Source organism: Diplotaxodon limnothrissa, linkage group LG19 (genome assembly GCF_057381915.1).
Source record: "Diplotaxodon limnothrissa isolate DT_005_m linkage group LG19, D_limnothrissa_male_GT1.1, whole genome shotgun sequence".
Classification (NCBI taxonomy): Eukaryota; Metazoa; Chordata; class Actinopteri; order Cichliformes; family Cichlidae; genus Diplotaxodon; species Diplotaxodon limnothrissa.
The window spans coordinates 14362460-14382624 of record NC_140614.1 but is presented as its reverse complement, the minus strand read 5'-3'; the positions used below and the strand labels follow the sequence as shown (position 1 = coordinate 14382624).

The 20165-nt window shown below is 38.3% G+C and overlaps 1 pseudogene; it reads right to left on the bottom strand.

The window, feature by feature from the left end:
• Window positions 1–946: 946 nt before the first annotated feature.
• Window positions 947–14451, bottom strand: LOC146611910 (calpain-9-like; annotated as a pseudogene).
• Between the last annotated feature and the right edge of the window lie 5714 nt (window positions 14452–20165).

The window sequence follows — 20165 nt, the reverse complement described above, 5'->3', positions numbered from 1 at the left end:
TGCAGGGGCGGGTGTAGCAAAATTTAGCCAGGGGGGCCGATAGGGCATTAACAGGAAAAGGGGGGCACAAAAACATACTTTTCTTTCTTATTCTCAGTTAAAATGTCTAGCTTTTAATAAATAACTATCTGAATCTTACACCCAAAGTTTTAATCGGATGTAAAATGTATAAAATCCATTACTGTATATAGTAACTATTAAGTCTAATATACCCTAGGAAGCTACTTTTTTCCTTTGGGAAGGTTCCATCTGTGCAGTCTGCAAATTTGTTGAAGAAAGATGTTAAGCATCATGAGGTGGAGGGTGGGGGTGCTTCCCTTTTTTTTTTTTTTTTTTTTGCTGGGAGTTGGCAACCCTATTACCGTAGTTAGGTTGCTTAATATTTCCGCTAAGTGCTCTTTAAAATACCAGAATAAGGAGGATGGAGTAGGTTTAAGTTTATTAGATTGATCAGTTTTGCTGAACTATGAAATATTTTGGGTGCAGTGTATTTTTTGCATACAGGTTTAACAGAATAGCTTTATTTATTTATTTTTTTAAAACTTCAGTATGAACTTATACAAAACACAGCAAGATATTAAAACAGTTTTATTGATTAAAAAATACACTATATCGGATTCATATCGGTATCAGCAGATATCCAAATTTATGATATCGGTATCGGTATTGGACATACAAAAGTGGTATTGTGCCATCTCTAATTCAAACACAGATTGACAAGTTTGCAATACTATTTATAAATAAAAAGCAGTTATTCAGTCATTGACATAATATGCAGAGAGGCATATGGTTTACAGCTTTAAATGATAGTGTTTGTTATAGTTTCACATTATTGTGTTTAGTTGTTTCAAAGTAATAAAGTGTTATAGCTAATTCACAGAAAACAAGTTTTTGAAATATCTTCTTGTGTTTTCCAGATGAAACGTGCATCTGTCTTTCAGCTGGCTTAAGTGTACATGGAAACGTACATCCACTGAAAATAAGACAGAGATTATTTATTAATAACATTTAAGTATCACCATTTAAACGAATGCATTTTCTTTGTATAAATATTTATATTTATTTATTCGTTTGCTCTGTCAGCACTAAAGTGACTTTATTACCTCTGACTCCTTGAGATTAATGGATTTTCCATCAGACAACTGTTTGAAGATTTCTGTTGAAGAACACAACTTTGAGTTTAAACTGTACAAATCATGAACCTTAATCAAATCTTAGAAGCGAGAAAGATGTTTTCCACTGAAAAAACTTTTCATTCTCACTGCATGAGATTTATTTTCAGCTATCTACACATCTACTGTTGTTATTTCTTCTCGGCTTCACTTACTCTTCATGCAGTCCAAGCGAATCATGAGATTGATGAAGCACTCCAGTGCCATGTGTCCAGAGGAGGCGCCATAGCGCAGAGCCATCAGACTGAGCATGTCATCTGAAACCTTCATTCCTGAAGAACACACACAGTCAGACTTCAGGAAGAGTTTGCTTATCTATCCATCTATCTAATTGCATTATTAAGCTGGTATGAAATCCCATGCCATTTGTGAGGATGACAGACAGTAGTCACAATATTCAGCCATGTGCAAAGTCATAAGGATGACCTGACATCAAGAGTAAGTAAGTAGGATGTGGGCCAACAGCTGGACTCGGGATCATCTAATCTTGCCATCAGGCTTTAAATATGTTTGGAAAACAATCTCATCCAGCTCCAAAGGAGCTATTCAGGGCTTTGGTTGTTTCATGGGATGGGTAGTGTACAGGGAGGGAGGTTCTCTGGTTGAACCTGTCCTGTCTGGCTGATGCAAATAAAGCAGAAGTCACAGATAAAGGTATATTTTGCCTAACCAGATAATAAGGACAAGGGGGGCAGGTATTTGCAGATATTAGAAACCCTCATTTCCCCTCATCCAAATGCACCAGGAAGTGGTTTGTGTGCTTGTAACTTTATGATGATAATTTTTATCCAAACATTAACATGTTTACTGTGACGTTTACAATATCATCTATATAATGAATATATATTAATTATACAATACTATACTATAATTCTTGTATTTTTTCTAATGATAATTTATGCAGTTAAACTATAATCTAGAATTTTATTACATAATTTAATGTGATTCAGTGTTGCAGTATGAAGCACAGAATTTTTTTTTTTGTTCATACTATTTATATTTGAACATATTACATTTATATTAAATATACTGAATCCTTGTCTGATATACCTGAAGCTACAAATGCGTTCCTCAGCTCACTCAGTGACAGCGTTCCTGTTTTTGAAACGTCGGTGAGGAAGAAAGTCTCCTGATAAGAGAAGAAAAAAAAAAGAAACTGTGATCAGGGAAAATCTTCACATCTATAGCAGATGTAGTGATATATGTTTTAAGACTGTTTTTTTCCCTTTACCTTGTACTTGGTGACCTTGTTCCACAGACGGACAAATTCCTCACTGTTTAGTTTGCCTGTGATTGATGTCTTTTAAAACCCACATTAAGGTAGCAAAGGGACAAATCTTAGTCTGGTCTTTCAGATGAGTAATGCTGGTTATATCAACAGAAGACCACTCAGGTTTGCTTACACATAGACTATTCTTCTGTTATGTACCTACAAAGATTCATTGTTACTTTTCAACAGCTCAGAAAGGCAAACTACAAAGTTTCTTAATCTGCTTTTTCTAGTATCACATGTATTATAACAGGATACATCAATTAGAGCCACCATGCTGCGACAGGCATCAAGGCTGAACCCTCCAGATTTCATTTCTCCTAAATAAAACAGAGTTGAATTAGCAAAGACAGTGTAGCACAATTGTCATCCACAGTATTCAGAGTCATAGACTGCATGTCGAAGTAGCCATGGCGATTAAGAAACTGAGGGTCTTGCACACCCTGCTGTATTACTGATGTTTACACTCATGTGGACCACAGTTAATTTTGTATTAATAAGTTAGAGTCATAGTCTCATAAACCAGAGTTTGCCAGAGTCCGATGAAGGCTTACAGGAAATAATACTGATTTATAAATTGGACGGGTCAGACCTGGAAACTACGCTATATGAACAAAAGTATTTACAGGGCTCCAAACCTCCTCTGGCAATAACATCAGCACAAAAACTGTGCACAAGGAGCTTCATGGAATGGGTTCCCATGGCCAAACAGCCATGTGTAGGTGGCCCAGTAAATTTAAATTGAGCTTGACAGACTTTTTAAAGGCCAAACCTTTCAGGATGTTTTCATTTAGAAGCCTCTGGAGCTGCTCAGCATCCACTTCTTCATACTGAAACATTAATTGATTTGGTTTACTACATGATACATTACACAGACGTTAGACACATAATGCTATATAAACTTGTAATATTGCAGTAATGCAGCTAATATTATTAGCAAAAAGATCTTTTTTAATTACCTTGTCAGAGTATTGACGGAAGAATGTTTTCTTGTTTTCTTCATCCTGATGGTTTTTTACTTTTGTGACCTGACGAGTCAACAGTTCACATTAATAACACATGAACAGCAAAATAACACGAACACAATTAAATGATTTGTTACAAACCTTTTCAACTGGCTCATATCTTTGCTCATTTGAATTTGAATTCTCACTGTGGGGAGACCAATATGCATTACTTTCATAGAAATCAATTGTAATGTGTCAAATGCAAATTTTGTTTCAAAACTTTTTTTTATGTCATATCTTCAGACATCGAGGGTGAGCATACTAGCAACACGTCTCTTCTCTTGAGTGGATGGTGAGGATGAAGGAGGCTGTCTCGTTGGGTTTGAAGGTGGATGGCACAATCAGGTATTCACCAAGCTTCAGCATAAGGAACTCTATCACCTCACGAGCATTCATGTATTTATCTCTCCGAGCAACAGGCAGATGGGTGTTGAAGAACATTGCTGGAAACTTCCCACTTTGCGTTTTGTACTGAAATTATTCAAAGTGATATTTCAGCTCCCCAATTTCATTTGAAGAAGTTTCTGAAGTGCGTACAGACATGTCAACTTGAAGGTTTTATGTATCAGCACATAAATTAGCTGTAAAATGAGATAAATACAATCACAAATGAACACCAACAGTTGGCGTACAACAAATTGAAACACTGTGGCGGGACCTCGAGAGAGTTGAGCATAAACAAATGCAGACAAACCTCAATGAATTGCAGCAACAATGTTCTTTCACGTTATTGCTGCTAAAGCTGGTTCTACAGCTTATTGAACCATGGGGTGTACTTAGTTTTTCCACACACCTCTTATTTGGCTTGGCCTTTGTTACATAAATAATTACACAGTGTGTTATATCATGCATTGTTTTTGATTTAAACAATCTTACAACATAGCAGTGTTTCCTGATACATAAAACCTTAATAGTGAAAGACAGTGTACTTTCTTTTTCACATCACCATACAGTGGCTTGCAACAGTATTCGGCCCCCTTGAACTTTCCCACATTTTGTCACATTACAGCCACAAACATGAATCAATTTTATTGGAATTCCACGTGAAAGACCAATTCAAAGTGGTGTACACGTGAGAAGTGGAACGAAAATCATACATGATTCCAAACATTTTTTACAAATAAATAACTGCAAAGTGGGGTGTGCGTAATTATTCAGCCCCCTGAGTTAATACTTTGTAGAACCACCTTTTGCTGCAATTACAGCTGCCAGTGTTTTAGGGTCTGTCTCTACCAGCTTCGCACATCTAGAGACTGAAATCTAAGGAGCTTGGAAAGAAAAGCGTCTGGACTTCTTTAAGTTGCTTAAAGACGTTTCACCTCTCATCCAAGAAGCTTCTTCAGTTCTAAGGTCAAATGGTGGAGAGTCCCAGATTTAAACCCAGTGGGAGTATCCCCCCAATAGAGGGAGCCAAGGGAGCCTTGGCTCATGTGATTAGGTAGAGGATCATCAGGGGGACCTTTTGTCCCTCTTTTGGGGGGATACTCCTACTGGGTTTAAATCTGGGACTCTCCACCATTTGACCTTAGAACTGAAGAAGCTTCTTGGATGAGAGGTGAAACGTCTTCAAGCAACTTAAAGAAGCCCAGACGCTTTTCTTTCCAAGCTCCTTAGATTACGATGATCTGGATGACTGAGAACCTTCACAGACATCTACAGACTGAAATCCTTGCCCATTCTTCTTTGCAAAACAGCTCCAGCTCAGTCAGATTAGATGGACAGCGTTTGTGAACAGCAGTTTTCAGATCTTGCCACAGATTCTGGATTGGATTTAGATCTGGACTTTGACTGGGCCATTCTAACACATGGATATGTTTTGTTTTAAACCAGTCCATTGTTGCCCTGGCTTTATGTTTAGGGTCGTTGTCCTGCTGGAAGGTGAACCTCCGCCCCAGTCTCAAGTCTTATGCAGACTCCAAGAGGTTTTCTTCCAAGATTGCCCTGTATTTGGCTCCATCCATCTTCCCATCAACTCTGACCAGCTTCCCTGTCCCTGCTGAAGAGAAGCACCCCCAGAGCATGATGCTGCCACCACCATATTTGACAGTGGGGATGGTGTGTTCAGAGTGATGTGCAGTGTTAGTTTTCCGCCACACACAGCGTTTTGCATTTTGGCCAAAAAGTTCCATTTTGGTCTCATCTGACCAGAGCAGCTTCTTCCACATGTTTGCTGTGTCCCCCACATGGCTTGTGGCAAACTGCAAACAAGTCTTCTTATGGTTTCTGTTAACAATGGCTTTCTTCTTGCCACTCTTTATGCAAAGACCAACTTTGTGCAGTGCACGACTAATAGTTTTCCTATGGACAGATTCCCCCACCTGAGCTGTAGATCTCTGCAGCTCGTCCAGAGTCACCATGGGCCTCTTGGCTGCATTTCTGATCAGCGCTCTCCTTGTTCGGCCTGTGAGTTTAGGTGGACGGCCTTGTCTTGCTAGGTTTACAGTTGTGCCATACTCCTTCCATTTCTGAATGATTGCTTGAACAGTGCTCCGTGTGATGTTCAAGGCTTGGGAAATCTTTTTGTAGCCTAAGCCTGCTTTAAATTTCTCAATAACTTCATCCCTGACCTGTCTGGTGTGTTCTTTGGACTTCATGGTGTTGTTGCTCCCAATATTCTCTTAGACAACCTCTGAGGCCGTCACAGAGCAGCTGTATTTGTACTGACATTAGATTACACACAGGTGCACTCTGTTTAGTCATTAGCACTCATCAGGCAATGTCTATGGGCAACTGACTGCACTCAGACCAAAGGGGGCTGAATAATTACGCACACCCCACTTTGCAGTTATTTATTTGTAAAAAATGTTTGGAATCATGTATGATTTTCGTTCCCCTTCTCACGTGTACACCACTTTGTGTTGGTCTTTCACGTGGAATTCTAATAAAATTGATTCATGTTTGTGGCTGTAATGTGACAAAATGTGGGAAAGTTCAAGGGGGCCGAATACTTTTGCAAGCCACTGTATGTGTATTATAAACATGAAATAGAATAAATTAGCTTCTTACGTCTTTGGTCACCTTGAAGGACGTCAGGAATTTCATTCATGTTGGGAATAAATAATAATTCAGTTAGTCATTAGTTAGTTATTTCAACATGTGCACAGCCACTGTATGAATGTTTGGACAGCATATTAAAGCTTGGCTTGCTAACAAAATGTTTTCTAGCCCACAAATAATTTTTATGTTGTAGTTAATTTTTGATCTGTCATTTTCTGCATTTAAATGCCACATTATTATTGTTGTTTCCACATTACGATACAAATTCTGACAATGGTTAAATACATTTTCATGCTCTGAAAATGTCAACTTCAACATGGTTTTTATTTTCACCATAGTTAGTTTATGTTCTCTTTTGCATGCATTTTCTTTCCATATGTATGATAGATAGAGACAGAGAAATACTTACTAAATATACAGAAAAACCAATGTGGAGGTTCTACACCAGGCGTCTGTTCCTCTTGTCAGGCTTTTGCATGAGAGACACTAGGATGTTTTTCTCCCCATTGGACTCAGAGTTTTCACCTACGACCTTAATTCGATACTGTGGATTTGTCCAGAAAGTGTCTGGAGGACATAGAGGGAAAAATATGTTTTATTTACATGAATTGAAGATTAAAACATTATGTTTTTGCTGTATGTGGCGCTGGCCCTTTCCCTCATTCCCCTTATTTGTCAGAGCTCAGTGACAATCAGTTTCTGCATGTTTCTGTAACATCTTATTTTCTTGCAAATGTGTTTTTCTGTATTATAGCAAAACATTAATATTGTTTTAATGTACAACAGAACATTTAAACACCTATATTCCAGTATATGCTATATAATTACCTCTGTTATTTATGCAGCCTCCAGCAGTAGTTCCAGCAACCCACCGACCCTCGTACACAGAGGTCTTCCACTGAGCAGAGGATTTTCCATCTATGAAGTCTGGTTTCAGGCCACAGATGTCAAGATCTGTGTAGAACTTACAGAAATCTTCAAATGCCATCCTGTTAATAAAATCAGGTAGATTCTCATTCCTAATTTATTTAGATGTGATGTCAAAGTATAAAACTCTAAGCTTATAACATAGTACAGAGTAAATAAAGCAAAAAAAGAGAAAACTACAACTTCTGGTGGTATTAATATAATACCGCCAGAGGTTGTAGTTTTCTTTTGACGAAATTTGCTTACCAAAACTCTCCATCATCAGCCACTGAAAGGCACTTTTGGCGGTCTTGAGAACTCAGTGTTCCACATGGGGGACCTTAAAGACAGTATTTTAGGTAAGAGATGACACATTATGTTGTTAATTTTTATCTAGAGTTGCATGTATTGAAGAAAAAATATTCCCTAAGTAAATATAGGCAGTGTTTGGTAAGTTACTTTAAATTAGTAACTTAGTTACATTAATAGTTACTTCTATCAAAAGTAACTCTGTTACTTCAAGTTACTCGTTACTTTCAAAGTAACTAGTTACTAGGGAAAGTAACTTTGGTTTTACTCAGAATTCTCTTGTTAATGTGTTGCTTCCATAACTTTGCCAGTCTTCTAGCTTGCTTACTTTCCACAAGTGCACTGTGCCACCTACCAATAGAAAGGAAAAAATAATGTGCATATTTCCACGAGAGAAATCCAACGCCTGGGCCGTCGTTGAGCACCCCCATGATTCTAGCCTACGTCACAGCGTCATGTGCGCTTCTTACATCCAACACAAAAACTGCAGTCGTGGTGCTTTGATTGTACTCAGAACTCGGAAATTCTGCCTTCTGAATAGGAAGATGTAGGTAACACCAGACTGCAGATGAGCTGCATACAGGGCTGGACTGGGACAAAAAATCAGCCCAGGCATTTTGACTAGAGAGCGGCCGCCATTATAGGAAAAATCATAAAGCCTTTGAATGAAAACAAACGCTGTTGTGACAGTGATATACACTGTTTTGATGGTATATATGTATCAATCTATCAATTGTTTGTTGTAAGATTGAGATAATTATTCATTAAAAGCTAGATATTTTAAATGAGAATAAGAAAGAAAAGTATTTCTTTGTGCCCCCCTCTCCCTGTTAATGCCCTACATGGCCCCCCCGGCAAAACTTAGCTAGACCCGCCCCTGCAGTTGCCAGCCGTCAGCTACGTAAAAAAGGATCCTGGGGTTATTTGTCTCTCAGAAACAGTTCATAACTTCCCTTCAACTCATTCATGTCACCTAAAAGGTAAACCTGTTTCTCCATCACCTGTTCAGCTCTGATGATTCAGTAAAGACATCTCCTGGTTTCATCTTCATGTTTCCCTCTCACCACATACCCAAACCGATATCATGACCAGCAGCTTTTACAGCTGTGGCTCCAGCAAACATCAGCTGATACTAGAAAGCATCTAAGTATTCTAACAACAGCTGATCAAGCTTAAACGTGCTGCTGTTGTTTAGCGCGACATCCACTGGTTTCCTCTTTCGGCGCAAAGTGAGCGATAAACAAACGAGAGAGAAAATCCGATCAGCTGATCATTGATCAGTTTCATGATTGAAGTAGCAACAGGAGAGGGAGGGGTGAGAATGAGAGAAGAAGAGGCAGCTGTGCAGCAAAGACACAGAATAACTCCAGCTTTGTGTCTTTTTCATTCTAGCTGAAGTCCGGGACAAACTGTGTCCCTTTTCACCTCGATACGAAACGCTTGATATTTTCTCTGAATACAAGACAATTCCGTTTTTCATGGGACGGTTGGCAACACTAATAATTAACCTTATGAACAAAATAAAGTTCAACATCAGTAACATCATAGCACCCACCCAGCTGTATAGAAACTCTGTCATGCTAGCTAGTACCCAGAATGAAAAAGTCGCATAACGAAAATAAACTACCCCTAAACTTGGTTTATATCTCACCCAGAGAGACTGCAGGTCATAACTTCTTACCTGAAGTTCAGTTCACCTGACACTCCGACCGTCGGCCGCCTCTGGTCTCTGCTTCACCTGCTTCCCCTTTCCCCCATCCACCTGCTGGCCTCCTCCACTTGCTAATGTTACTGAATCTGTGGAAGCTCCACGATAGCCACCGCAAGAAGTAACGAATAACGACCCTATCTAAATCCCAGTAACGATTGAATCCTGATTTTGGCATAATAACTAGTTACCGTGCTCGTTACCACAATAATAACGTAGTTACTGTAACGCGTTAGTCCCAACACTCAATATAGGTTAAAAGGTTGTACTTTCACCTGCATTTTAAACTAAATATTACACCGGTTTGTTTAAGCAGTAACTGGAAAAAACAGTTCAGACTAAATTTCCCTTAAAGACCAGAACTACTTGAGTAACTGAGTCACTTTTAGAGCAGCAAGTACACAATGCAGATGTCAACATTTTTACAACATGTAATTTTATCCATCATGTCTTCATGAAACAGTACCAAAGCTGATTACTGCTTACCAATCACTCCAGTCTCCTTCCCACTCTCCTTTGCCCCAGGGGTTCCACAAACGGATCAGCTTCACAATTTTTCCTTGGCTAATAAGCTGGCAGCAGGCAACAGAAAAATCAGTTGTTATGGTATTTAAATGTATGCTCAAAGGTTTTTAAATCTCCCCTTTAACATATTTGTCCAATATGTCAGGAACCTGTTTTTGCTGTAATTCTTCCTAAACTGCATACTGTGGGAAATGTTATTACTGTAGATTCACTTCCAATAATAACTGTGATTACTGTCTAATTCTTTACCTCTTTAACCCCTGTTACAGTGTAGGCGTGCCCTTGGACCAGTCCATTTGGCAAAACTGTGTTAGCAGATGTTTCCTACAACCAAAGAACATTATTTTTATTTTTTACAATGACCAAAGACTTCTGATACAATAATATCATTAGGAAAAAGTGACTGCAAAATTTTTCGTTATGTTGATTTAAAGCAAATTTCAACATTTTGCGACACACTTATTTGTCTTCATAAAGCTACTTCTGGCAGTCGATTAACAAAAAAGTTCAAATCAAATCAAATCAAATCACTTTTGTTGTCACATCACATGTGCAGGTACATTGGTACAGCACATGTGAGTGAAATTCTTGTGTGCGAGCTTCACAAGCAACAGAGTTGTGCAAAATACAATAATGTAAACAAGCAAAATACAAGAATGGCCACATCTGAAACTAATAAATATATGTACAATATATAATAGTATATGCATTTCTGGATGTGTATACTAAATATTTTTCTATGTGTGTGTGTGTGTGTGTGTACACATATTTTACAAATTAAATAGAGTAAACAATAAATAAAAATATATAAAATAAAATATACAGAGTGAGACATGTGCAAAACAGTGGCGTTACTGTACAGTATGGAGTGCATAATGTTAAAGTTCCAGTAGTGAAGCTGAGGTGTCTATGAAGTGTTCAGCAGTCTGATGGCCTGATGGAAAAAGCTGTCTCTCAGTCTGCTGGTACGGGACCGGATGCTGCAGAACCTCCTTCCTGATGGAAGTAGTCTGAACAGTTTATGGCTGGGGTGACTGGAGTCCTTGATGATCCTCCCCGCTTTCCTCAGGCACCGCTTCCTGTAGATGTCTTGGAGGGAGGGAAGCTCACCTCCAATTATCCGTTCAGAGCACCGCACTACTCGCTGGAGAGTCTAGCTATCAACTCAAGTCACCCTCAATATAAGGATTCACAGATGCGGGAGACCAAAGTTACAAAAAAAATATTTCTTCTAAAATTAAAAAAAGGCTTTTGCCATGAAAATGATGGGTATAATCTATGTACATCATTCTCAGTTCATGTATGCATACAAAAAAAATCCACATCACAAGATGCTTGTGTTCAAGTATATTCACCATCTTCATCTCCATGATTTAGCATTCTCATCTTTCCATGAGAAGGCGGTGCTGTTGCCATACCAGGTGGTGATGCATCCAGTGAGGATGCTCTCAATGGCACAGTGATAGAAGGTCCTGAGGATGCAGGGACTCATGCCGAATCTTTTCAGTCTCCTGAGAAAGAAGAGGCGCTGCTGCGCCTTCTTCACTGTTTTGTTTGTGTGTACTGACCATGTAAGATCCTCAGCCAGGTGTACGCCAAGGAACCGGAAGCTGCTCACTCTCTCCACAGCAGCGCCGCTGATGGTGATGGGGGTGTGTACTTCTCTGCACCTCCGGAAGTCCACTATCAACTCCTTTGTCTTTGCGACGTTGAGGGTGAGATGGTTGTAAGTAAGTAAGTAAGTAAAATTTATTTATATAGCACTTTTTAAGACAAAAACGCTGTTACAAAGTGCTTCACATAAAAACATGTCAAACGAACAATATTAGAAGAAATATAAAAGCATATCAAACAGGCAATAGTACAATATAAATATAAAATAAGACAACATATTACCCAAATGCCTGTCTAAACAGATGAGTTTTAAGCTGTTTTTTAAAAGAGGCCACCGTGTCGATGGTGCGTAGTGAGGAGGGTAAACCGTTCCACAGTATTGGAGCCAGGGTTTGAAAAGCGTGATCCCCCTTTGTTTTCAGACGAGTCCGTGGAATAGATAGACGACCACTATCAGTGGATCTAAGAGTTCGCTTTGGAGAATAGGGTTTGAGAAGCTCCGAGATATAGATGGGGGCCTCACCTTGTAGAGACATAAACGTAAAGGTGAGGATTTTAAACTTATATCTATACCCAATCGGAAGCCAATGCAAGGATTTTAGTATAGGAGTGATATGGGAAAATTTATTGCTGTGGGTTAAAAGCCTTGCTGCAGCATTTTGAACCGCTTGGAGCCGATTTAGTGAGGCCTTAGATACACAGGAGAAAAGTGCATTACAATAGTCTAGCCGGGAGGAAATAAAGGTGTGGACAAGCATCTCCAGTTCGGTTGTGGAGACAATAGTCCTGAGTTTGGCAATATTTCTTAAGTGGAAAAAGCAGGAACGGGTCACGGATTTAATATGAACGTCAAAGGACAAAGATTGGTCAAAAATTATCCCAAGATTCCGAGCAGTGGCTTTTATCGTCGATGAAAAAGCACCCAGATGTTGACTAATTTGGGGCTTGATATTCTCTGGGGCAAGGATTAAGCACTCTGTCTTATCTGCGTTCAGTTGCAGTTTATCTGAGGCTGACAGATAAAATTATTTCATGACGAGAGCCAGGCGTCAGGACTGCCAAAATGAAATAAATAAATATATCATTAAATAATTAATTAAATGTGTCAATAATTAATTAAATGTGTCAATAATTAATTAAAATGTGAAATACATAAATAATTAATTAAATGTGTCAATAATTAATTAATTAAATGTGTCAATAATTAATTAAAATGTGAAATACATAAATAATTAATTAAATATGTCAATAATTAATTAATTAAATGTGTCAATAATTAATTAAAATGTGAAATACATAAATAATTAATTAAATGTGTCAATAATTAATTAATTACATGTGTCATAACTATTTATTTAATTAATTAATTCCAATTTTAATTAATTATTGCCACATTTAATTAATTATTTAATGGTGTATTTAATTAATTCATTATGGCAGTCCTGGCGTTCCATATTGTTTAGGTTATTTTCTTTCAAAAGAAAAAGAAAATAACTGCAACAAAAAAAGTATCAATGAAATGCCCATATAGTAAGAATATTTAAGAACTATTACTATGAAACTAATAAAAACAAAACAAAACCTAACACTAAAAATAAACAGAAAAAGAAAAACTATAATAACTTTGATTTGAGTCATTAGTCCTTAAATTGTTAAACAAACATTTTACCTGAACGAGTCACGAAAGAGGAAGCATGTTGTTTAGTAGATACGGAGCAGGTCTGCAGGTAAGAGTGGACAGGCTTCAGTCTTAATGCCCACAATCCCCTAAATCAGCCAGGACAGGTTGTGGCTCCTCCTTACCTTACTATGGAAATTTCACTTAAACTCCACCACTTTCCTTGGAATTACCCTTGAACCTGCAGGGTTAGTTTTATAGGTGTTTACACACAAGTGTTACGTTTGTAGTCCAAGCGAGTGAAAAAACGCAACACAAGGGTTAGCCCCCCCCACTCCCCACCCAAGTAAGTACACCGACAACAATACCGTTCAAGTGGTAAGCAGCCGTTTATTTTCGTCGGCAGTGAGCAATGCCAAAACAACAAACAAAACTCCCTAGCGATCCCTACGCTTCCCTACACCAAAATAAAAAGAAGCCAAACAAAAGACAAGTCGCTTACCTACCTTTCTAAGGGAAAAAACAGGAGAAAACGTGTTAAAAAAAAAAAACGGCTTCTCACGCCTACAAGGCTGCGGCAGTGACAGTGATATATCAGGTGAACCAACCCGTGATCACTATTTGACAATCTATTTACAATTATTTACAATATAATAGCCATCCCACCCAGATATACTATTTACACTATTTACAACCAAGTAGACATCCCAACCAGATATACACTCAAAACTCTACACTGCACTAACATAGATCATCACACAGGTTCTTGGTCGAGTGGTGGAGGCTCGGGGAGAGCTTCCAGGTGGCTGTCGTTAAGTCCTTAAGTACCGGAGGTGGTCCATCAATTATCCACACAGGATCCACACAGGACAGGCAGAGACTCCACCCGGATACCCAGCAGCCACGCCCAGGTTTCCACCTCCTAGGAGAGAAAAAGGGGAAAGATACCCACAGCCATCCCCCCCCGTGGGAGGCATAACACAACACACACATCACTGGGTCGTAACACAAGTCATGTTAGTCCCTTTCACTTCTGAATGTACAGGTGCAATGTTCTGTATACAGCTTTCTGTTTTTTATTAAAACATCACATGAATGAAAATAATCAGAAGGCAGAGCCAAACATTTTCAGCTCTCATGACCGTTACAGTGAGTGAATAATCCTTGATACTGAAAAGCAAGCAAGAGGAAAGAATAACCCAAAAGTTTTCTTGACTTCAGTGCAAATATGTAACTCTGTTGTTGTATGTTGTCTGCTAAATATAAAATGTTTTAGATATTTGAACAACCTTGAGTAAGTCTGATTACACTTACAGGACTGCCATGGTACCGGTAGTTGGCATTTATTTTGATAATGATAAGTAAAATATTTACTCACATAAAAACTGACTTCATCGGTTAACTGAAAAGGTAATTTGCTTGTGTACATGTGCAGTAAAAGATAGTGATGTTACTTGCTTAACAAAGCTTTACTACCATATTTTTTGCACTATAAAGCCCACTTCAAGTCCTTTAATCTTCTCAAAAATCAGTAATTGGGTTGATGCATTCTCAATCATCCAGAAAAGTAAATCTCCAAAAGTTGATTCTGTTCATCTGGACGTAGCGTTTTGTGGGAGAAACGTTTTGTCACTCATCCAAGTGACTTCTTCAGTCTTAGCTGACTGCAGGAGCAATTGAAGGAACAATGAAGGAACATTGAAAAATCAGTAATGCACCTGTATGAATTCAGGTTGTGCTTGCTGACCTCGAATCGATTTTATGTGGTATACGCGTTGCTGCTTTACCAGGTAACAATTAAGTTTAACATCCAGGCATCCATGAAAACCGAATGCATTAAATTTAATGCAGTTAAAACTTAGCGGGAAGTTAGCTCGCTAGTTTCCACCTACAAGACATCATAAACCACAGAGGCTGCGCTGTGTGCAGCTGGCAGAGGAAATAAACTGTCATGGTTCTGGGTCAATTTTGACCCAGCTTTTTCTTTTTCTGTTTTGTTTTGCTAAATATATGAATTATTTGGGTTTTTGAGTTGTGCTTGGTTGATTTTGTATTAAGGGTTATTCTTGGTTTTGTTCTCTTTACTTTATTTGGTGTTCTGGCCATTAGTTTAAGTCACTGTCTTCTCTGTTTCATGTGTCATATTCTTTCTGTCTATCTCTCTGTGTCAAGTTTGCGTTTTCGTGATTGAAACCAAAGAGGTCATTATTGATTTCAGGAGGCACAGCACTTAGTCCTCCTCAGCATCAACAGGGAGTGTTTGGAGAGGGTCCACCTTTCGGTTCCTTGATAACACAGTTCCACCCCGCACTCCAAGGACTTCCCACTATTAACCACCACTATGTAATACTTATTTTTACATGCAATAACCAAAACTGTAAACACACAACATTATTTATTTGCATATTTATTTCCTTTTTTCTTTTTTTTCCTGGATTTGTATATCTGTACATTTCATATACACAGTATCTCACAAAAGTGAGTGCAACCCCCTACAATTTTTTGTAAATATTTTGTTATGTTTTCATGGGACAAAACTGAAGATATGACACTTTGGTACAATGTATTAAAGTATACAGCTTCTATAACTGTGTAAATTTGCTGTCCCGTTTAAATAACGCACACAGCCATTATTGCTTAAACCTCTGGCAACAAAAGTGAGCACACCCCTAAGTGAAAATGTCCAAATTGTGCCCAGTTAGCTATTTTCCTTTCCTGGCGTAATGTGACTCATGAGTGTTACAAGGTTCCAGGTGCAAATGGGAAATAGGTGTGTTGAATTTGCTACCACACTCTCTCATACTGGTCACTGGAAGTTTAACATGGCACACCATAGCAAAATCATGGGAAAAAAGAATTGTTACTTTACATAAAGATGGCTTAGGCAGTAAGAATCTTGCCAACACCCTGAAACCGAGCTGCAGCACGGAGACCAGTAGTGAGTGTTTTGAAAGTAGAGCTGATGGTTCACCTAAAATGTGAATATTAGGTGAAGTATATATCCTAATATTGTAAAATGTTACTAAAATGTTGAGCAAATTTTTTAAAAGAGCAATTCAGTTTTAGTACTTTCACTGCATTTAGATTGAGTCTCACTACACGTAGAATTTCTTATTCCACGGTTCAAAAACAGCACAGTCAGGTTTCTGGTTTAGTTTGTCACAGCTGGAAACAGATATTTGATACACTGTTTCTAATACAAGCAATATCTTGTATTAGAAATACAAACAGATTTCAGGGATGTTTTTTAGTGTGGTTCAACCAAAACAGTCTTCAACATGCTATTGTGACTCTTATAACAATTGAAAGATTATTTCAGTGTGCATGAATATATGCACATTTTTGTGAAGGATACACTAACAAAGAAATTTGCATCCTTTCTTTTAAGACTTTCAGAGCTTTACTCTCTGATCAGCACTCTCCCTTTTTCAGGAAATTGTTTGTTTTCCAGCCTTTGTACTTGACGGAGTCTCCAGGTTTGATTTTGGTCAAGGAAACTTCATAGGTGAAATGTATTCGTGAATATATATGAATATATATTTATTGTTCTCCTCACATGATTTCCTCTAGTAACCATGAGAATATTTTTGAACAGGAAACTGCTGATGAGAATAACTGTGGGATTTTTCACTTCAGTGTAAATACCAACATCTAACAACACATCTGATTATAATTTTTTGACAGATATATTTTTATTGATCACTACTTGTGTTCAATAAAAACACACCTATCAAAAATACTCACCGATTTATTTATTTATTTATTTTTGAGATGTTGCTTTTTGTTTGTATTTTAACCACAGCAGAATGAACTAGCTAACAAGCATGTGCTACATGGTTTAAAATTCTTTTACTGCTTATATTTTATTTTAACACATTTTCATGTTAAAACTAAACTGTGTGTAATTGTAACCTCATAAATGACTGGTTTATGATACCAGAGGCCAGTAAGTCACAGTCCCCGCCTTTGCCTGCTGCCCATCCAACGTAAATGCAGAATCTCCAACTTTTAGGGCCAAAGGGAGGAAGTAACTTGCTATTTTGCTAAACACATCCCAATAAATAGATTGGCCTGAAAGGGAATAAAATCCCTGGCCTAAAACATCATTTCATCTATCATCACTTTTACAGACCGAGGTCGAGCCCCAACACGCTACAAGACATTTTTTGAATAATAAATCAAGAGTGGCAAACTAGATTCATTCTTTTTTTTCCCCCAGTTCTGGAGATTTGGGCAGTGGGAGGATGTGGTCATTGATGACAAACTACCAACAATCAATGGCAGACTAATCTTTTTCATTCCAAAAACCAAAATGAGTTCTGGCCTGCTCTCCTGGAGAAAGCCTATGCCAAGTATGCAGTCTTAATCTTAGACATAATGAGAGTTGAAGGTGTGATTTCTCTAAATATCTGTAAAAAAAACAAACAAACTATTATTTTGTCAGGGTTTGTGGCTCCTACTCTGACATGATTGCTGGAACTCCTTCAGAGGCTATGATGGACTTCACCGGCGGCGTCCACATTAACATCGAGCTGTCACAACCGAGTCCAAGCCTGTGGAGGCTGATCTGCAGAACTGGCAAATCAAACACACTGATGGGCTGTGGTACACCTCCCAGGGTAAGTAGAACTACACCACACAGAACCACCAGCATTGGCTTAATGTCCCTGATACTTCTGCTGCCCTATACTCACTCATACATGAGGACTTATTTTCATTCCTTTCACTAAACACCTATAAAGTTATATAACTATATCCTGCTGTGGTATAATTTCGTCAGAATTTACCCAGAGACAGCGGTTTAAACATCTGCCAAAGCAACTGAAAGGACCTTAATCCTTTTATAGAGGCATTTATAAAGTGACTGTAATAAAAGCTTAAGATAAGATAAGATAAGATAAGATAAGATAAGATAAGATAAGATAAGATAACCTTTATTAGTCCCACACGTGGGAAATTTGTTTTGTCACAGCAGGAAGTGGACAGTGCAAAAGTTATGAGGCAAAAATTAGAATACAATAAGAATAAATACAGTACACAACTGTACAGAATAGAATAAAATAAAATACTATATACAGCAGAATAAAATAAAATAAATATACAATAAGATAAAAATAGAATACAAATACAAATACTATATACAACTGAGTAAACACTGCTTGCATTAAAGAGTCCTGCATTTTGGGTCTTACTTCGCCACATACCCATGGTCTGCCACCACAGACCGTGACAGAATGATCCAGCCACACATGGACCCAGCGGACTCTGAGGAGACGCTCAGGAGGGAGATAATGGATAAAATTTACAACCTGTGTGATCTGTGGTGGAAGAACCCTGGGGAAGGGTTGCGTCACGCCATAGAGAGGTGGCTGCAGTAAACACTTTTTAATTTTCCCAGGAAAGACAGTTTCTGGACCAAACCACAGTGTCGTTTCAAATTTTGCAGTGGCTCAGACAAAGATGGCGATAAAAACATAATGGTGTCACTCATTCAAAAGCCTGAAAAAAGGAACAGTCACCTGGTGCAAAACCTCCACATTGGGTTTTTCATATTTGAGGTAAACATTGCTCTTCACTGTCTAACATGGATATGTCATGACACCTTTATTTCTTGAATCTGACACTTGATTGTGCCATCTACCTTCAATCCCAGTGGCCTCTATCCTGACCATCCACCCAAAAGCAGAGACCAACTGCTAGTATGCACACTCATAAGTGCATACTAGCAGGGCTGAAGGACAAAATATGGCAATGCTAAATTGGAACAATCTTCATGATACATGTGCAAACATGGAAATGTTTTTCTGTGAAGAAGAAATATGCATCACAAACATGAGCTTGATGAGAATGTGGGTATTCAACAATAAATCATGTCTCATTGCTGTTGTGTTATTTGCTAAGTGATAATGTGAATACCTTTTTATTTAGGTCAAAGTCAAAAGTCCACAGGAAGATGAACATAAGAGACTTTTTCAATAAACACTCTGACAAGGTAACTTCTCACTGGCACACTTGACACTGTTGAGTTTACTATGTCTCCTATTTCTATTGAGTTTTATCACAAAGTAGAAACTTTACTTTAAAAATGATGCATATTGGTGTCAGAATGGTGATAAGAACTTTAAGGTAAACTTATCCATGAGAGGTTTGACTATTATACTTCAATAGACGTGATTAAACTGTTTGACTTCTGTATATAATGAACATGAAATGTGCTAAATTCTTTAGAAATGTAAAGAATGTTGGAAAATGGACATTTATTTGAATTTGTTCTAAACGAATAAAATTCATAACAGAACATCAGTTATGTATAAAAGGGAGAAATTTTAAATGGAAACCTCAATCATCCTGATCGTTCCTTATGTGTCTTTAAAGATGCACTTGTGGTTTAGCTTTCTTCTCACTGGTGATGATTTATCACAGTTGTTTAGTAGCAAATTCAGATAGGATCAAAATATGCATATTTGGTAGAAAGCATATTTTCCTGGCTCAGAATGATGAAAAAAGCTCAACTTAGTTAATATAAATAAGACATAGAAGAACTTTCCCTAATTTGGTATCCAATTAAAAGTAGCAATATTTAACCTAAAGCAATGTTAGTCATCTTTCCATCAATCTTCTTCTGCTTATCTGGGGCCAGGTCACGGGGGCAGCAGCATTAGCAGAGAAGCTCAGACCTCCCTCTCTCTAGCCATCTCCTCCAGCTTGTCCAGGGGAACACCAATACGTTCCCAGACCAGCCAAGAGATATAAACTCTCCAGTGTGCCCTGTGTCTGCCCTGGGGCCTCCTCCCAGTGGGACATGCCTGGAACACCTCACCCAGGAGGCATCCTTATGAGATGCCCTCACAGCCTCAACTGACTCCTTTCGATGTGGAGGAGCAGCGGCTCTACTTTGAGCCCCTCCTGGGTGGCCGAACTCCTCACCTTATCGCGAAGGGAGAGGCCAGCCACCCTTCAGAGGGAGCCATTTCCGCCGCTTGTATCTGCAATCTCGTTCGTTCGGTCACAACATCTCGTGACCATAGGTGAAGGTAGT